The sequence below is a fragment of the Salmo salar genome, chromosome ssa21 (genome assembly GCF_905237065.1).
Source record: "Salmo salar chromosome ssa21, Ssal_v3.1, whole genome shotgun sequence".
Lineage (NCBI taxonomy): Eukaryota > Metazoa > Chordata > Actinopteri > Salmoniformes > Salmonidae > Salmo > Salmo salar.
Window position 1 is genome coordinate 16,993,740 of NC_059462.1, and position 16,199 is coordinate 17,009,938.

General features: G+C 43.0%; 1 pseudogene; it reads right to left on the bottom strand.

The window, feature by feature from the left end:
* LOC106581705 (obg-like ATPase 1) overlaps nucleotides 1-16,199 on the bottom strand; it is a 58,862-nt pseudogene that overhangs the window by 22,064 nt on the left and 20,599 nt on the right.

Consider the following 16,199-nt stretch of genomic DNA (forward strand, 5'->3'; position numbering starts at 1 on the left):
ATATTAAAGACCAGGAACTTTTAAATTACCAGCTTGTGCTTTGACAAGTGAAAACACACAAACAGCTGACAAACTACCACATTATCAACCAAGAAGTAATGACCCTCTCTAACACACAAACAGCAGACAAACCGCCACATTATCGTTGGAGGAGTAATGACCCTCTCTAACACACAAACTATGTGGTACAGACAAAAGTGTTCCGGGCAGCCTATTGACGCCGAAGAAAGAGGAGAAAGCCTCTCGGTAGACTCTTGTAGATGCCATTCCCTATCACGCAATGCCTCTCAGTCATAAACACATGACAAATGCGGCCTTAATCATTTTTTACGAGCGGGGATGTGCAGGAGGCAGCGCATGGCTGGAGGGGAGAGGGGAGCGGCGCGAGCAGCAGGCAGCCCCCGCTCCACAGAGGAGAGGGCCGCGTGGTAAAGGCTCCTCTGGAACATCACTCGGCCAGCCGGCCTTTGATCTCCACACCGCAATTACGCCAACATCCAAATGAGCATGGAGTCGCCTCGGCAACAGACTTCAAACATGCACATGTACACATTCTCATACACACGCACTGTACTGTATGGAATTATACCCACGTGCCCCCCTTTACAGTAAATGATATACCGTCTCCAGCAGAGAACCTGAGGATGAAAGGAGTCTCTCGTCCCTCTATGATCCCACCATTAATGATGGCTTCATGCTAAAGCTAATACTGTTTATTCTTGTTAAAATGGGGTCAGCTTGGTATGTAGTGGTTACACAACCCCTCACTCCAAATAGGGTAATTGTGGTCGAGCAAATGGACATTTTTTTTATCGTCTGGTAGGGTTATTTCCCTACGTTATATAACATGGAACTATTCTCTGATGTAAACACACACACAATTACAACAGCAGGCCTAGGTCTGCCACTCACAGAGCCTTTTGCGTTCGCCACGCTGCCTGACCATTGCGATCAAACAAGACGTTCAAATGGAAAGTGTGCCGTTAAAAAGTATGTTTGTGGCAAAATAATGGAAACGTACAACCAACTGAAGAGTCTGCCTGAAAGTGAATATGTGATTAACAAACATTGAAAATACTGTACTATGTACATGAATACAGTGCTGTACGCTTGCCAAATGGCCTCAGTGTCCTGAACAAAAAAACTCAACACTGGTCTATTTGTTCCTCTTTCTTGTCTGCTCACATTAAAAGCTGCGATTGCAATTTGTCTTGCTGTTTGCTTTGAATAGTCCTTAACCATATAATCATCTCAACTGTTCTGGGGAAAAACACAGGAGTCTGGCGACAGCCAAATGGCAGTCTGGCGTCTCCACAGCAGACTGCCTGCTATTAGGGCTGAGAGCAGCATTTAGTGTACATTTAAGGGCAGCCGAATCTACCTGTAATCATCTCCATACAGGTGTAGGCTCTACTCTGGACAAGGGAAGTGACTCATCACTTGTCAAACATAAACACTTTGATGTCTGCATTGTTTCACGCTCAGCCCTCAGGACACCGCCGCACTACCGCTTGCCCATTTGAAAACTCCCAAGATTTATTGCCTTTCTCACAGTTAAAGAAAACACAGGTAACATGAAAAAAAAGACTTCCTGCCCATGACTGATGTTCCACACGTCATGAATCATCTGATTTATGCGTTTCTGACGCAACGTTCCCTCCTCCTGCTGTCAGACAGACAGACCTTCTTTCGTGTCAGGAACATTTGAACCAACAGTCATCAGGTAAACAACTTCCCTCCTAATCGAACGCAGCTGCCAAGCAAAACAGAGAAAAACAAACGCAGAGGCAAACTGTTTGACACCAAATCCTAGAGGGCAATTGAAAAAGTGTGATACCAATCCACAAGTTACTGGTTATTGACAGTGTGTGGCTGTAACGCAGATAAGACAAGTATCCCTTTCACCTGTAATGGATGTTGTCCACTCTGTTATCCCTGCTCTCTATGTCGCCAGATCACAACTCCACTCTCCCAAAGGTGGTCATGTGGAAAAGTCCTCTCTTATCACCCCTCTGGCTGCACTAGCCCTCTGCCACAGCCCACAGCTATACAGTTTGGCCCATGTAACTCAGATGAATGAATGGGACATCGAGCCACTGTTTACCAGACCTAAACAAATACATTTGGAGACACTCTGACACCATCTCATATAGAATGAGGTTGCATCTTAGAGTTTATGGGACAGAGATAAGTCAGGCCGGGCTTAAGATGATAAGTCAAATAGTACCATACCCTTGATTACATAAACAACCTTCTGACCTGTTCAATAGGAAGGAAATACATTACAGTAGGTGATATAGCCTCACAAATTGTTGGGTTGCAGCTGTCTCACTTGAATTCCACGTAAAATACGTATTTGGACATAGTCAACCCAGTAAGACATTTTTCGATGAAGAGCAAACAACATCTGTAAACAGTGAACTCTTCAGACAAAACCAAACATTTTGAGCAAAACAATTGTAGACGTCACACTATTTAAAGAGAACCCTGCTTATGATTTATTGGCTCTCTTCATACGACGTTAATTACTTTTTGGGTTTCGAGTCTATGAATGTTTAATTTTTTTTTATCATTTGAAGCCTTTCCCCCCTTTGATATCACATGGAAAAGAGCATTTTCTGATAGAAAATGGAAACCATATGGTTTTAGAGTACTTAATGAAGTGCAGGGTTTGGGGGCTGCTTTGGTTTTGCAGGGCTGGCTGTGACTGGAGTGTCAGAGGGGGCTGAGTGCCACCCCCCCAGACATGTCCTGTCACCGAGTCACTATCTTATTGTGTGGAGCCAGTAGAGCAGCGTGGGTACTGTAGTAGTAGACAACCTTACACAGTGACTGAGGGATCACTTTAGCATGTGGAGAATGAGGAAGCTTCCCAACAGGACCTCTATGAGTACTGTACAGTAGGCCTATCTAACATCACTTGTAACCAGTGGTGTATTGGAGTGTAAATGCATATAATGGCCGTTTACGGACCTTTTTAATTTTGTTTTACCCACCTTTTGTGGGGGAAAAAATGCGTTGAAAGTAGGACGCGTTATTTTACTCACTACGATCGGTGATCAGTGTTAACACACCTATTTTTGTATCACTGCATCACAGCTCATAACTATCTATCTCCAGTTACCTGTCATAAAACAATGGAAGTTTTGGTATAAAATAAACAGAAAATATGAACTATCATTTCATGGTTATGGATGAGAGAGATGTAAGGGAGTCAACATTTAATAAGTAAATACATGTTTGTAGAAGGGGAAGGTCTATGGTTGTCCATGGTGTACGTAAATACACATTTGTAAAAGAGGAAGGTCTATGGTTGTCCATGGTGTAAGTAAATACACATTTGTAAAAGAGGAAGGTTGTCCATGGTTGTCCATGGTGTAAGTAAATACACATTTGTAAAAGAGGAAGGTCTATGGTTGTCCATGGTGTAAGTAAATACACATTTGTAAAAGAGGAAGGTCTATGGTTGTCCAGGGTGTACGTAAATACACATTTGTAAAAGAGGAAGGTCTATGGTTGTCCAGGGTGTATGTAAATACACATTTGTAAAAGAGGAAGGTCTATGGTTGTCCATGGTGTAGGTAAATACACATTTGTAAAAGAGGAAGGTCTATGGTTGTCCATGGTGTAAGTAAATACACATTTGTAAAAGAGGAAGGTCTATGGTTGTCCAGGGTGTATGTAAATACACATTTGTAAAAGAGGAAGGTCTATGGTTGTCCAGGGTGTACGTAAATACACATTTGTAAAAGAGGAAGGTCTATGGTTGTCCAGGGTGTATGTAAATACACATTTGTAAAAGAGGAAGGTCTATGGTTGTCCATGGTGTAAGTAAATACACATTTGTAAAAGAGGAAGGTCTATGGTTGTCCATGGTGTATGTAAATACACATTTGTAAAAGAGGAAGGTTGTCCATGGTTGTCCATGGTGTAAGTAAATACACATTTGTAAAAGAGGAAGGTTGTCCATGGTTGTCCATGGTGTAAGTAAATACACATTTGTAAAAGAGGAAGGTTGTCCATGGTGTAAGTAAATACACATTTGTAAAAGAGGAAGGTTGTCCATGCTTGTCAAGTCAGTGGTTCCACCCTTTTCCACCCTAAATAGGTTCCACCCTATTTCTGAGCACTTACTTACCATTTGTTCTTTCTTCTGATGTAGTCTTTCTCTGAGAGGTTAATGAGGTAAATCATTGGCTTGGATGTCAAAAACAAGTATTTGTTCAACACTTCGATCTGTGACAGAGAGAGAGAGAGAGAGAGAGAGAGAGAGAGAGAGAGAGAGAGAGAGAGAGAGAGAGAGAGAGAGAGAGAGAGAGAGAGAGAGAGAGAGAGAGAGCGAGAGGGGGGGGGAAGAACTGAGGACCCAAACTTTCCAAAGTAGCCTTTGAGGAGGACGTGGAGTAAAAAAGTGAAGCCAAATCAAATTAGAATCTGGTCTGGACTCTGCAGGGAGCATCTATAAAGCGTTTAGATCAATATCAGGCCGGACAAAGCAATACAGAAATACCCCCCAAAAAGACAGCATGCACATTAAGGGATTTGCATATTAAAGCGTTTTGCTCAAAAGCAGCAGTCTGACATGAAAAGATGAGCCTGATAAATGGCATTAATACATTTGAGTGTGACATCAAAGCCTTACCTCTTCCTCAGTCCAATCGCGACAGTAGCAGACATGTTTCTTTTCATCCGTTACCCAGTTCTTGATTTTGAGAATTACGTCCTGTTTGGGATTCAAAGAGAATGAACGAAGAGCCATTAAAGGAGATGAACAAAAATAGAAACCCAGCAGGGTACAGGGTAACTATTTCCTAAATGCACGGTATCCTGATGCCCAAATGAACAATGCCTCCTCATATTGAAACAGGGGAGGCTTTGACATGGATGGCATGCACAAGGCCCCCCTTCACCCCCTAGTCTCACTATGTTCACCTGCTTGTCACACCTATTCGATACACTTGTATTCAATGAAGACCATCCAATAATAAAAGTACGGGGAGGGGGGAGAGAAAAAAAGAGAGGGAGAAAAGGTCAAGCAAGTACGCGTATGATGTTCAATCCCCTAGGCTCTCTGCAGTGAGCAGTCACATTGTTCAATCCCCTAGGCTCTCTGCAGTGAGCAGTCACATTGTTCAATCCCCTAGGCTCTCTGCAGTGAGCAGTCACATTGTTCAATCCCCTAGGCTCTCTGCAGTGAGCAGTCACATTGTTCAATCCCCTAGGCTCTCTGCAGTGAGCAGTCACATTGTTCAATCCCCTAGGCTCTCTGCAGTGAGCAGTCACATTGTTCAATCCCCTAGGCTCTCTGCAGTGAGCAGTCACATTGTTCAATCCCCTAGGCTCTCTGCAGTGAGCAGTCACATTGTTCATCCCCTAGGCTCTCTGCAGTGAGCAGTCACATTGTTCAATCCCCTAGGCTCTCTGCAGTGAGCAGTCACATTGTTCAATCCCCTAGGCTCTCTGCAGTGAGCAGTCACATTGTTCAATCCCCTAGGCTCTCTGCAGTGAGCAGTCACATTGTTCCATCCCCTAGGCTCTCTGCAGTGAGCAGTCACATTGTTCAATCCCCTAGGCTCTCTGCAGTGAGCAGTCACATTGTTCAATCCCCTAGGCTCTCTGCAGTGAGCAGTCACATTGTTCAATCCCCTAGGCTCTCTGCAGTGAGCAGTCACATTGTTCAATCCCCTAGGCTCTCTGCAGTGAGCAGTCACATTGTTCATCCCCTAGGCTCTCTGCAGTGAGCAGTCACATTGTTCAATCCCCTAGGCTCTCTGCAGTGAGCAGTCACATTGTTCATCCCCTAGGCTCTCTGCAGTGAGCAGTCACATTGTTCAATCCCCTAGGCTCTCTGCAGTGAGCAGTCACATTGTTCAATCCCCTAGGCTCTCTGCAGTGAGCAGTCACATTGTTCAATCCCCTAGGCTCTCTGCAGTGAGCAGTCACATTGTTCAATCCCCTAGGCTCTCTGCAGTGAGCAGTCACATTGTTCAATCCCCTAGGCTCTCTGCAGTGAGCAGTCACATTGTTCAATCCCCTAGGCTCTCTGCAGTGAGCAGTCACATTGTTCAATCCCCTAGGCTCTCTGCAGTGAGCAGTCACATTGTTCAATCCCCTAGGCTCTCTGCAGTGAGCAGTCACATTGTTCATCCCCTAGGCTCTCTGCAGTGAGCAGTCACATTGTTCAATCCCCTAGGCTCTCTGCAGTGAGCAGTCACATTGTTCAATCCCCTAGGCTCTCTGCAGTGAGCAGTCACATTGTTCAATCCCCTAGGCTCTCTGCAGTGAGCAGTCACATTGTTCAATCCCCTAGGCTCTCTGCAGTGAGCAGTCACATTGTTCAATCCCCTAGGCTCTCTGCAGTGAGCAGTCACATTGTTCAATCCCCTAGGCTCTCTGCAGTGAGCAGTCACATTGTTCAATCCCCTAGGCTCTCTGCAGTGAGCAGTCACATTGTTCAATCCCCTAGGCTCTCTGCAGTGAGCAGTCACATTGTTCAATCCCCTAGGCTCTCTGCAGTGAGCAGTCACATTGAATTTGCACTAGTCAGGTACTAATTCCACACTGCTCCTACTGGAGAAAATATTAGGCTTTTCCAGCAATGTTTGCCACATTCATTACTGAAGCAGTAGTGGGTTGAGACCACAGGCAAGACTGGGCCATGACAGGATCTGTGAGCGGGAATGGGTGGGAACATGGGAGGGAGGTAGTTATAAAAAAAATTGTAATAAAGAAATTGAGCCTATTATTGTTGATCTGGCCCCCACAGAAATTAGCGGAACACATTCTTTTTGTTCCTGTCTTAACTTAACCTCCCCCTTCATATAAAACCTCCTCCACCCCCTGCAGCCCTCCCCCTACCTCCTCTTTCCTCCCCAAACCCTAGCAGCACTTCACAATCACACTCCCCTTTGAAAGAACAGAGGAAAAGCGCCTGTCAGAGCCTCAATTACACAATGGCAGAAAAAGCTCCACACACTGAACCCCAGCCAGCTGCATTCACTCTCTGCACATCTCTCTCCGCAGGAATTCTAAAGGCCTTTTAGTCAGGCAGCCAGAGTGCGGCCAGCAGGAGAGAGAGCAGGAAGAGCACCGCACACTCCACCCGCGCCAGCCCAAGCCTTCACAGAGAGATTAATCATGTGTGAAATGGAAACAGCAAACGGTCAGTGACACAGGCTGAACCCGCTCCAGGTTTCCCTCATCAGCTCTGGGCCTCCGTACAGCGCTCCTCTAACAGGCAGGTGTTAATAAAAGGCAAATAGGTCCCACAGGGGTCAAACACATATGCCTGCCACCAGGAAACACTGCTGGGGGTCTTAGCTGCTGACTATTATTGTTTGGTAAGGGCAGGGAATTCTGGGATTCAGCTGAGAAAAATAAAAAGCAGTGAAACATTGTCCTTGTTCAATGTACATTGCGATCTCAAATGGATTTAAGCGACCATAACAAAACGATTGTAATATGAGTTTGAATAGCTTGTTATGTCGCGACATAATGCCCACAGTGTTTTACTATATAAAGACATATTTTCTTGTGAGCCCACAATCAGTCAGTTGACTTCATGCTGAATAAATACATGCATAGTTCAATTGGCCGAGTATTCTCAGACAGAGGCAGATGGCATGGTTTCAATCACTCTTGAACTACCACAGATATCGTGTCTATTTTGTATTTTGTATTTTGTAATCAGCTCCAGTTACAAAACACGGCGTGTTTGTCTCAGCACGATCAATATCCAGTGCATCTTGCCAGCTATAGAATATTGAGTAACATACTATATATCTTTTTTGTTGTTGTAGAGAAATGTGCATGATATGTCATGATATGTCACACTACAGAAATGTAAAAAAATATCTGTATTTAAATATGTGTTAATTCAGAATTCAGGAGTATTTTTGAAAGAGAGAGGACTGATTGAGGAGCTCTGGGAAAACATGCGGCGGCTACGGAAATTAGTGCTTAATTCTAACTTCTCGTTAATTACTCTAGTAAGTGCCAAATCTCAGGATGTAATTACTGTTTAAGTTCATATAGTTACATGCTATTTACCTGGTTATTTGATGGTACTCCTGGCACTATAAAAGGACGTGATGCTAAACCATTTATTTATTTACATTAGTACCCATTTCCTGCAGTCAAATGACCAAATCGCATTTCATTGGCCTCAGGCGTGGAATGTTTAATGTCTCATAATTAATAAACATTCTACTTCAAAAGTTTTTAACAAATATTTCAGTCTTCTGTGATGTATATAAAATGTAATATTGGGATGCAACTCTATGTCTGACATGGTCCAGGTGTCTTCTTGTTTTTAAGCCCATAACCAGGTGTGTGAGGTGTATACCTTTGTTTCAAAGTAGATTTGTTTAAAACTACCAAGAATCACTCTGTGTGACCCTGATTTAGCCAACTGCAGTGAATTAAGGAGAGTCATGGTATATAGTGGCAGAGGGTACTGCCTACATACTGAACCCTAAGCCTGGACATAAATACAAGAATGAAGGATAATCTCAGTAACACGCCTTTTCTTTCCCCCCAAAATCAAACTCAGTTGAATGTGTCAAATACCAAATTCGGCCTGTAAGAAATGCATTATATCCCCTGTAAAGCTCGCCCGAGCCGCTGATAAGGACCGCTCTCTCACTTCTAAAGGCACCTTCTATAGATTTTGCTTGGGAAGGCACATACAACCTTTGACAAGTAATGCAGATCATTTTTATTCATTGCCTAAAATTGTCAGCAATTACGTGCGTCAGCGGCCACCTGCCTGGCCTGAATGGCTTGCCCGTCTGCCGGGCTGCTAAGGGGGATTACTCTGAGGGGGACCGACCGGCCAGGGCCCCTGCAGCAGGTGAAATGGCCCCGCTCGTTAGTGTAATGAGCGGTCAGACCCTCATGTGCCGGGGTTCTGAAATTGGGCTCCCTCTGAAAGACCAGATTACCTCGCTTACTCATCCATTCTGCAAAGGGGTCATACTCACTCTGCCCTGCACACTGAGAGTACATGACACAGGCAGCATCATTACCTGCATCCTGCTTCGCTAGCGGTGGAGGGACAGAGCAGAGCCCGCAATCAAAACAGAAGCGGAACTACAGCAGTAAATACTGCAAAGCTTCCATTTACGTCAATATGATTATGTCGTTTTGGATCCACATGCACTTCAATATGATATACAGTGTATTGGATGCCCTCTAATCTTACAGTCTATTCGGTTTCTCACTGCGGAAAACCGAAGAATGTTCTGTCAAAGCACATTCCAAACATTTATTGTATTCATATCTAGATGTGGGATTGTGGGTCACCCATTGTATGGCCTCACCCAATTTCCAGAGACTGCTGTGGGTGCGAGAGCGATGAGCGAGAGCTGTGCTGTGATTTGAGTACTACTTCAGATGAAAAGAGACTTGTGAAAACACTTTCATTAGCCCAGCACTGTGACCCAGGGTTAGCAGCTGAATACGTAAATCTCTATTAATGATTTCTACAGCAGAATACCCTGACCTGCGATCACTTTCAATCTCAGAAAAAGAAAGAAAAATGGGGCAGAGGGAGACCCAATGGGGGGGAACAGAAAAATACATTTTTCCCATTGGCCGTGTGTGGGAGGGTTATTATTTGTGTTTTGTGTGCTGTGTGGGGGATGCAGTGGACAGGCTGAGAGACTGACTCACATATTCAGGTTTGAGTTTCTTGTCGCTTCCCCTCACGGCCACCTTTTCCAGCTTCTCCATAATGGGCCCGATCATCTCCTCATCCTTCAGTCTCAGCTCCTCATGGATGATCTCAATGTCCCTCACTGGGTCCATGTTCCCCTCCACGTGGACAATGTTCTCATCTGCAAACGCACCTTTAGAGTACAGCAACAGTATGACATCACTATAACACACTACCACATACATAATTACTTAAGCCTTTGCTATAGCTACAGAGATTCACATGCATACATACACACACACACACACACACATATATATACATACATACATACACACATACATACATACACACACACACACACACACACACACACACACACACACACACACACACACACACACACACACACACACACACATACACTACATACATACATACATACAGTACATAGATAAATACCGGTCAAAAGTTTGGACACACCTACTCATTCAACGGTTTTTCTTTATTTTTACTATTTTCTACATTGTAGAATAATAGTGAAGACATCCAAACTATGAAATAACACATATGGAATCACGTAGTAACCAAAAAAGTGTTAAAGAAATGAAAATATATTTTATATTTGAGATTCTTCAAAGCAGCTACCTTTTGCCTTCAGGACAGCTTTGCACACATTTGGCATTCTCTCAACCAGCTTCATGAGGAATGCTTTTCCAACAGTCTTGAAGGAGTTCCCACATATGCTGAGCACTTGTTGGCTGCTTTTCCTTCACTCTGCGGTCCAACTCATCCCAAACCATCTCAATTGGGTTGTGGTCGGGAGATTGTGGAGGCCAGGTCATCTGATGCAGCACTCCATCCCTCTCCTTCTTGGTCAAATAGCCCTTACACAGCCTGGAGGTGTGTTGGGTCATTGTCCTGTTGAAAAACAAATGATAGTCCCACTAAGCGCAAAAAAATATCAAATTTGGACTCATCAGACCAAAGGACAGATTTCCACCGGTGTAATGTCCATTGCTCGCGTTTCTTGGCCCAAGCAAGTCTTTTCTTATTATTGGTGTCCTTTAGTAGTGGTTTCTTTGCAGCAATTTGACCACGAAGGCCTGATTCACTCTGATGACTCCTTGCTGTCCCCAGTCCACCTGGTCATGCTGATGCTCCAGTTTCAACTGTTCTGCCTGCGGCTATGGAACCCTGACCTGTTCACTGGACATGCTACCTTGTCCCGGACCTGCTGTTTTGGACTCTCTCTCTACCGCACCTGCTGTCTCTAACTCTGAATGATCGGCAATGAAAAGCCAACTGACATTTACTCCTGAGGTGCTGACCTGTTGCACCCTCTAAAACCACTGTGATTATTATTATCTGACCCTGCTGGTCATCTATGAACATTTGAACATCTTGGCCATGTTCTGTTATAATCTCCACCCAGCACAGCCAGAAAAGGACTGGCCACCCCTCAAAGCCTGGTTCCTCTCTAGGTTTCTTCCTAGGTTCTGGCCTTTCTAGGGAGTTTTTCCTAGCCACCGTGCTTCTACATCTGCATTGCTTGGTGTTTGGGGTTTTAGGCTGGATTTCTGTACAGCACTTTGTGACATCGGCTGATGTAAAAAGGGATTTATAAATACATTTGTTTGATTGATTGATTGATTCACGCAGTCTCCTCTGACCAGTTGTTGTTGAGATATGTCTGTTGAACTCTTTGAAGCATTTATTTGGGTTACCTCTAATGAACGTATCCTCTGCAGCAGAGGTAACTCTGGGTCTTCCTTTCCTGTGGCGGTCCTCAAGAGAGCCAGTTTCATCATAGCGGTTGATGGTTTTTGGGACTGCACTTGAAGAAACTTTCAAAGTTCTTGAAATGTTCCGGATTGACTGACCTTCATGTCTTAAAGTAATGATGGACTGTCGTTTCTCTTCGCTTATTTGAGCTGTTCTAGCCATAATATGGACTTGGTCTTTTACCAAATAGGGCTATCTTCTACAATGTAGAAAATACAAAAAATAAAGAAAAACCTTGGAATGAGTAGGTGTGTCCAAACTTTTCACTGGTACTGTACATGCACACATACATACACACATTCATCAGTGTAGGTTGCTGAGGGGAGAACAGCTCATAATAATGTCTGGAACAGAGCACATGGAATGGCATCAAACACCAGAAAACCCTGTGTTTGAGGTATTTTATACCATTCCACATATTCCTCTCCAGCCATTACCATGAGCCCGTGCTCCCTAATTAATGTGCCACCAACCTCCTGGGACATACTTACACACACACACACACACACACACACACACACACACACACACACACACACACACACACACACACACACACACACACACACACACACACACACACACACACACACACACACACACACACACACACCTGCTGCATTGCACTATGGGTATTGAGATACGCAACAATGATTACATTCTCAGGGGGAAAAAATGAAGAAATAAAAAATCCTTCCACTTCAAAAAGCACAGTGGGAGATATAAGAAAACCATGCTAAATGTAACAGCCCATTCACATTTGACTATTCTACACAACACATACTGTAAGCCAGCACACGTTTTGTAAGCAATACTATGGCTCCTCAACTTGCAGTGTCATGGTAAATTCCTCTAACAGTTGTCGTTTCCTTACATGGAAAACATGAGCTCCTTGCCAACTTTAGTACCACAATATGTGAGTGTTGCCAAAGGCGTTTCTGTTTTTTATTGTGCTGAGCAACAAAACAACTTTCTGTGCCAAAATGTAAATCTGTATGGTGTGTTGTAGCTCGTAATTTCGCTCTGGTCGAGCCTCTTAAAATGGTGAGGTGCAAACTAAACACAAACAGTTAAATAATGACCGCCTGGAAAAAATAATGTATCCATAACTTGTGAAAATGTTACTGTAAATAAGAGTACATATAAAACAGGGCCTTCCCTCTGCTAGTCAATGGCCTACTTGCCATGGTATTGATGGTGATGAGATAACGAAGCACTTAACCACACAATTTAGACAGCGACTGATGATGTCCTCCTTCTGATTCTGGAGAAGAGCTGAGGGTTCCGGCCACGGGGCAGGAAGGGAGGGGAGGGGGCATCTGTCAGATGGGGACTGACAACCCTTTAACACCAGCGAAGGGCACCTCTCTGGTCTACTATCCACCATGTCATTAACTAGTGTCAGCACAGTGATCGTTATCATTCACCCAACTGGCAGCTGACAAGAATCACTTAAGGCTTCCTGGACATCCGGCTGATATATAAACCTGTTTTCTGAACGTTTTACTTCTATTAAGTCACAGGTAAAACACCATGTAACTAAATACAAAGATGTTTTTTCTGTGTATGTTTCAGCTCATTAGCAGTATAGTCTACACGTCTCCTACCTGGCAAGCATTAGCTATGAGATTACTTAGAAAATAATAAAAACAGTTTTAGTTAAACACTGACATCTTTAGTTGCATGTACACTTTCCATTGTCACGATAATATGAAGCTTATCATCACCCTGTGTGGTGGCTGTCAGGACACTGAAACTCAGGTTAGAAACATTGCTGTGTTGATGAATGACGCACGCTGTGTTCGGCATCTGCGTGTTGGCGAAGACTTACTTAATTCGAACAGCACTCCTGGTTGAAGTGCTGACACCTCAGTGGAGAGGACTGTTGACAGTTAAGGCCCGGTGAGAAAGTTAGTCATTTGACTGATTCATGCCACTTATCATGGCTGTCATACTGCTGATTCTGAACAAGTTTCAACCATGATTCATGTTGGAAATATTGACTGGGTTTTAATGTGCAATAGAACACCTCTGCAGTTTCCTAAGTTCTCCTCTACCTGATTTTTAAACAAATTCAGTGACCTGTGTTATATTTAAGCAATAAGGCACGAGGTGTTGTGGTATGGCCAATATACCACGGCTAAGGGCTGTTCTTATGCACAACGCAACGTGCCTATTGGCCATATACCAGTAACCCCCGAGGTGCCTTATTGCTATTATAAACTGGTTACCAACGTAATTAGAGCAGTAAAAATAAATGTTTTGTCATACCCGTGATACACGGTCTGATATACCACAGCTGTCAGCTAATCAACATTCAGGGATCAAACCACTCAGTTTATAATCGCCTGGTCGCAGTTGTAAATGAGAATTTGTTCTCAACTGGCCTACCTGGTTAAATAAAGGTGACATTTTTTAAATAAAAAAAATTGTAATAGGACTCTTATAGTTCTTGTCTATCTGGTTTATATAAACATAAACATTTGTCAGTTCACTTAAGAAAACAGTATGAAACAACAATTTCATACTCTCTTTGGTAGACTTCATCAAGATTCCACCCACCCATCCACCCAGAATCCTCTCTATATACAGATTATTGCCCAGCTGCAAGGACCATCACACCCCACTCCCTACTCCCCACCCTTCCCCTGTGGAGGGACAGTCCTGCACACAAAAAAAAGGCTGGGTTAAAAACAACCCAATTTGGGTAAATATTGGACAGAACACAAGTTGGGTTGTTTTGACCTAGCCAGTTAGGTCACAAACAACCCATTGTTTTTTTTAAGTTGGGTTGTTGATGCTGGGTTATTGAGCTATGGAGGCGTGGCTTAGTAGGGGTGTGGCTTTCAGATAGTGATTTTTGGCCACCCACGAGAGTAAATGTAATTCCGGTTAATCTGTTCTGTTGTCTTGTCAACACATGCTAAGGTTGAGCATTGACACTTCTCTAGCTTTAGTAAGGCTTACACAAGAGTATGAGTTTCATAAGTGCCTATGCATATCCCAATGTTGGGATGATTACCACTTTGTTATATTTAAAAAATAATGCTATACATTTTATATTAAGGTATGAAATGTGCAGAAATATTGTAGGAACATATTCATTTGCAGTGTACAAATTTAACATGAATGACGTTTACTCTCACGGGTGACTAAAAATAACTATCTAAAAGCCTGCTTTTGGATTACTTAAAAATGGGTTAATTTAACGACCAGTTGGGTTTTTATTCACTTTCATGCTGGTTATTTTTTTAATGTAATTCATAAGTATTTCTATTAAAAAAATGTAATTCATAGGTTCTTTTTAGGAGGAGTGGTCTATTGGGGTGTGGCTTACATATAGGTCGTTTTGGCCACTTGTGAGAGTAAATGTCATTCCTGTTCATCATGTTATGTTTGTACACTGCAAACTTAAATTTCCCCTCAATATTTTTGCATATTACACATTTTAATATACAATGACATTATTTATATATCACAACAAAATGGTAACTATCCCAATATTGGGATACACATAGGCACTTGAAGAACTCCACTCGTGTAAGCCTCAATTGGCTACAAAAGTGTGTTGACAATACAACAGAACAGATGAACCGGGATTACATTTACTCTCACAGGTGGCCAAAAATAACTATCTGAAAGCCACAACCCTACTAAGCCCCGCTCCTGATCTGACCCGGTGGATCATAGCTCAATAACCCAACTGGCTGGATAAAAAATAACCCAATGTGTGTTCTGTCCACTATTTACCAAGCTATGTGTTGTTTTTAACCCAGCATTGTTTGTGCGTGTTCCAGACTCCCTACTGTGCAGGGAATATCAAATCTCTGACTGACCAACAACACCCCTGCTCATCACTGGGAGTCTGAAAGTGGGGAAAAAATGAAACAATCAAGAGAAGGAGAAACAATCAGCAAATCCATTCTTTATGTGCTTGTTACACTGGCTTCTTCTGGCCCCTGACATTACACAACAGTATGTGGATTTTTTCAAATAAAACAAGCAATCTGAAACTGCTAACATCACCATTCAATCATTTTGAACTGTGTGATAGCGTGATGAGATCGACAACAAAATTACAGACGAACATGAAATCAAACTTTCCAGTCTCATTCAAGTCAACAGAAGCTCTACACTTTGGTGCAAGCTGTCATGATCATGCGCGTCGTCGTGCTCATGGTAAAATGAACTTATCCAATTACTCTTTGCCTAATCAGGCTGTTTTGGTTCCTCTCCTCTTCCAGAGGTACTCCACAGTATAAACAGTTCACTTACGCCACACAGAAAGGGGCTAATCAGTGGAATTATTGTTTTGCTGCTCCAATTTGCCAGCTCCCAGTTCTACACTGATTGGAATGAAAATGTGCTATTGTGTGCACGGTCCCTCCATGAACTTAAAGTGAAAATAATGCAATGTGAATCATTTGTGAGAGGCACAAATGTGCATACTGACAAAGGATTCTGATTTTTTTGGGGGGACGGATAAAACAATAGTGTTTGTGAGGGTTTATTGTTCTATAGGCTACATCTATAATATCCATTTGGTGGTTACTGTCACGTTCTTGAAAATGATCGGACCAAGGCGCAACGTGGGTATAGTTCCACATATTTATTTAAGTGAAGCTAACAAAACAAAATAACAAAACTTACAAAGACCGTGAGGACGTAGTGCCCAAACACACTAACAATCAATATCCCACAAAACACAGGTGGGGAAATAGCTACCTAAATATGTTCCCCAATCAGATGCAACGATAAA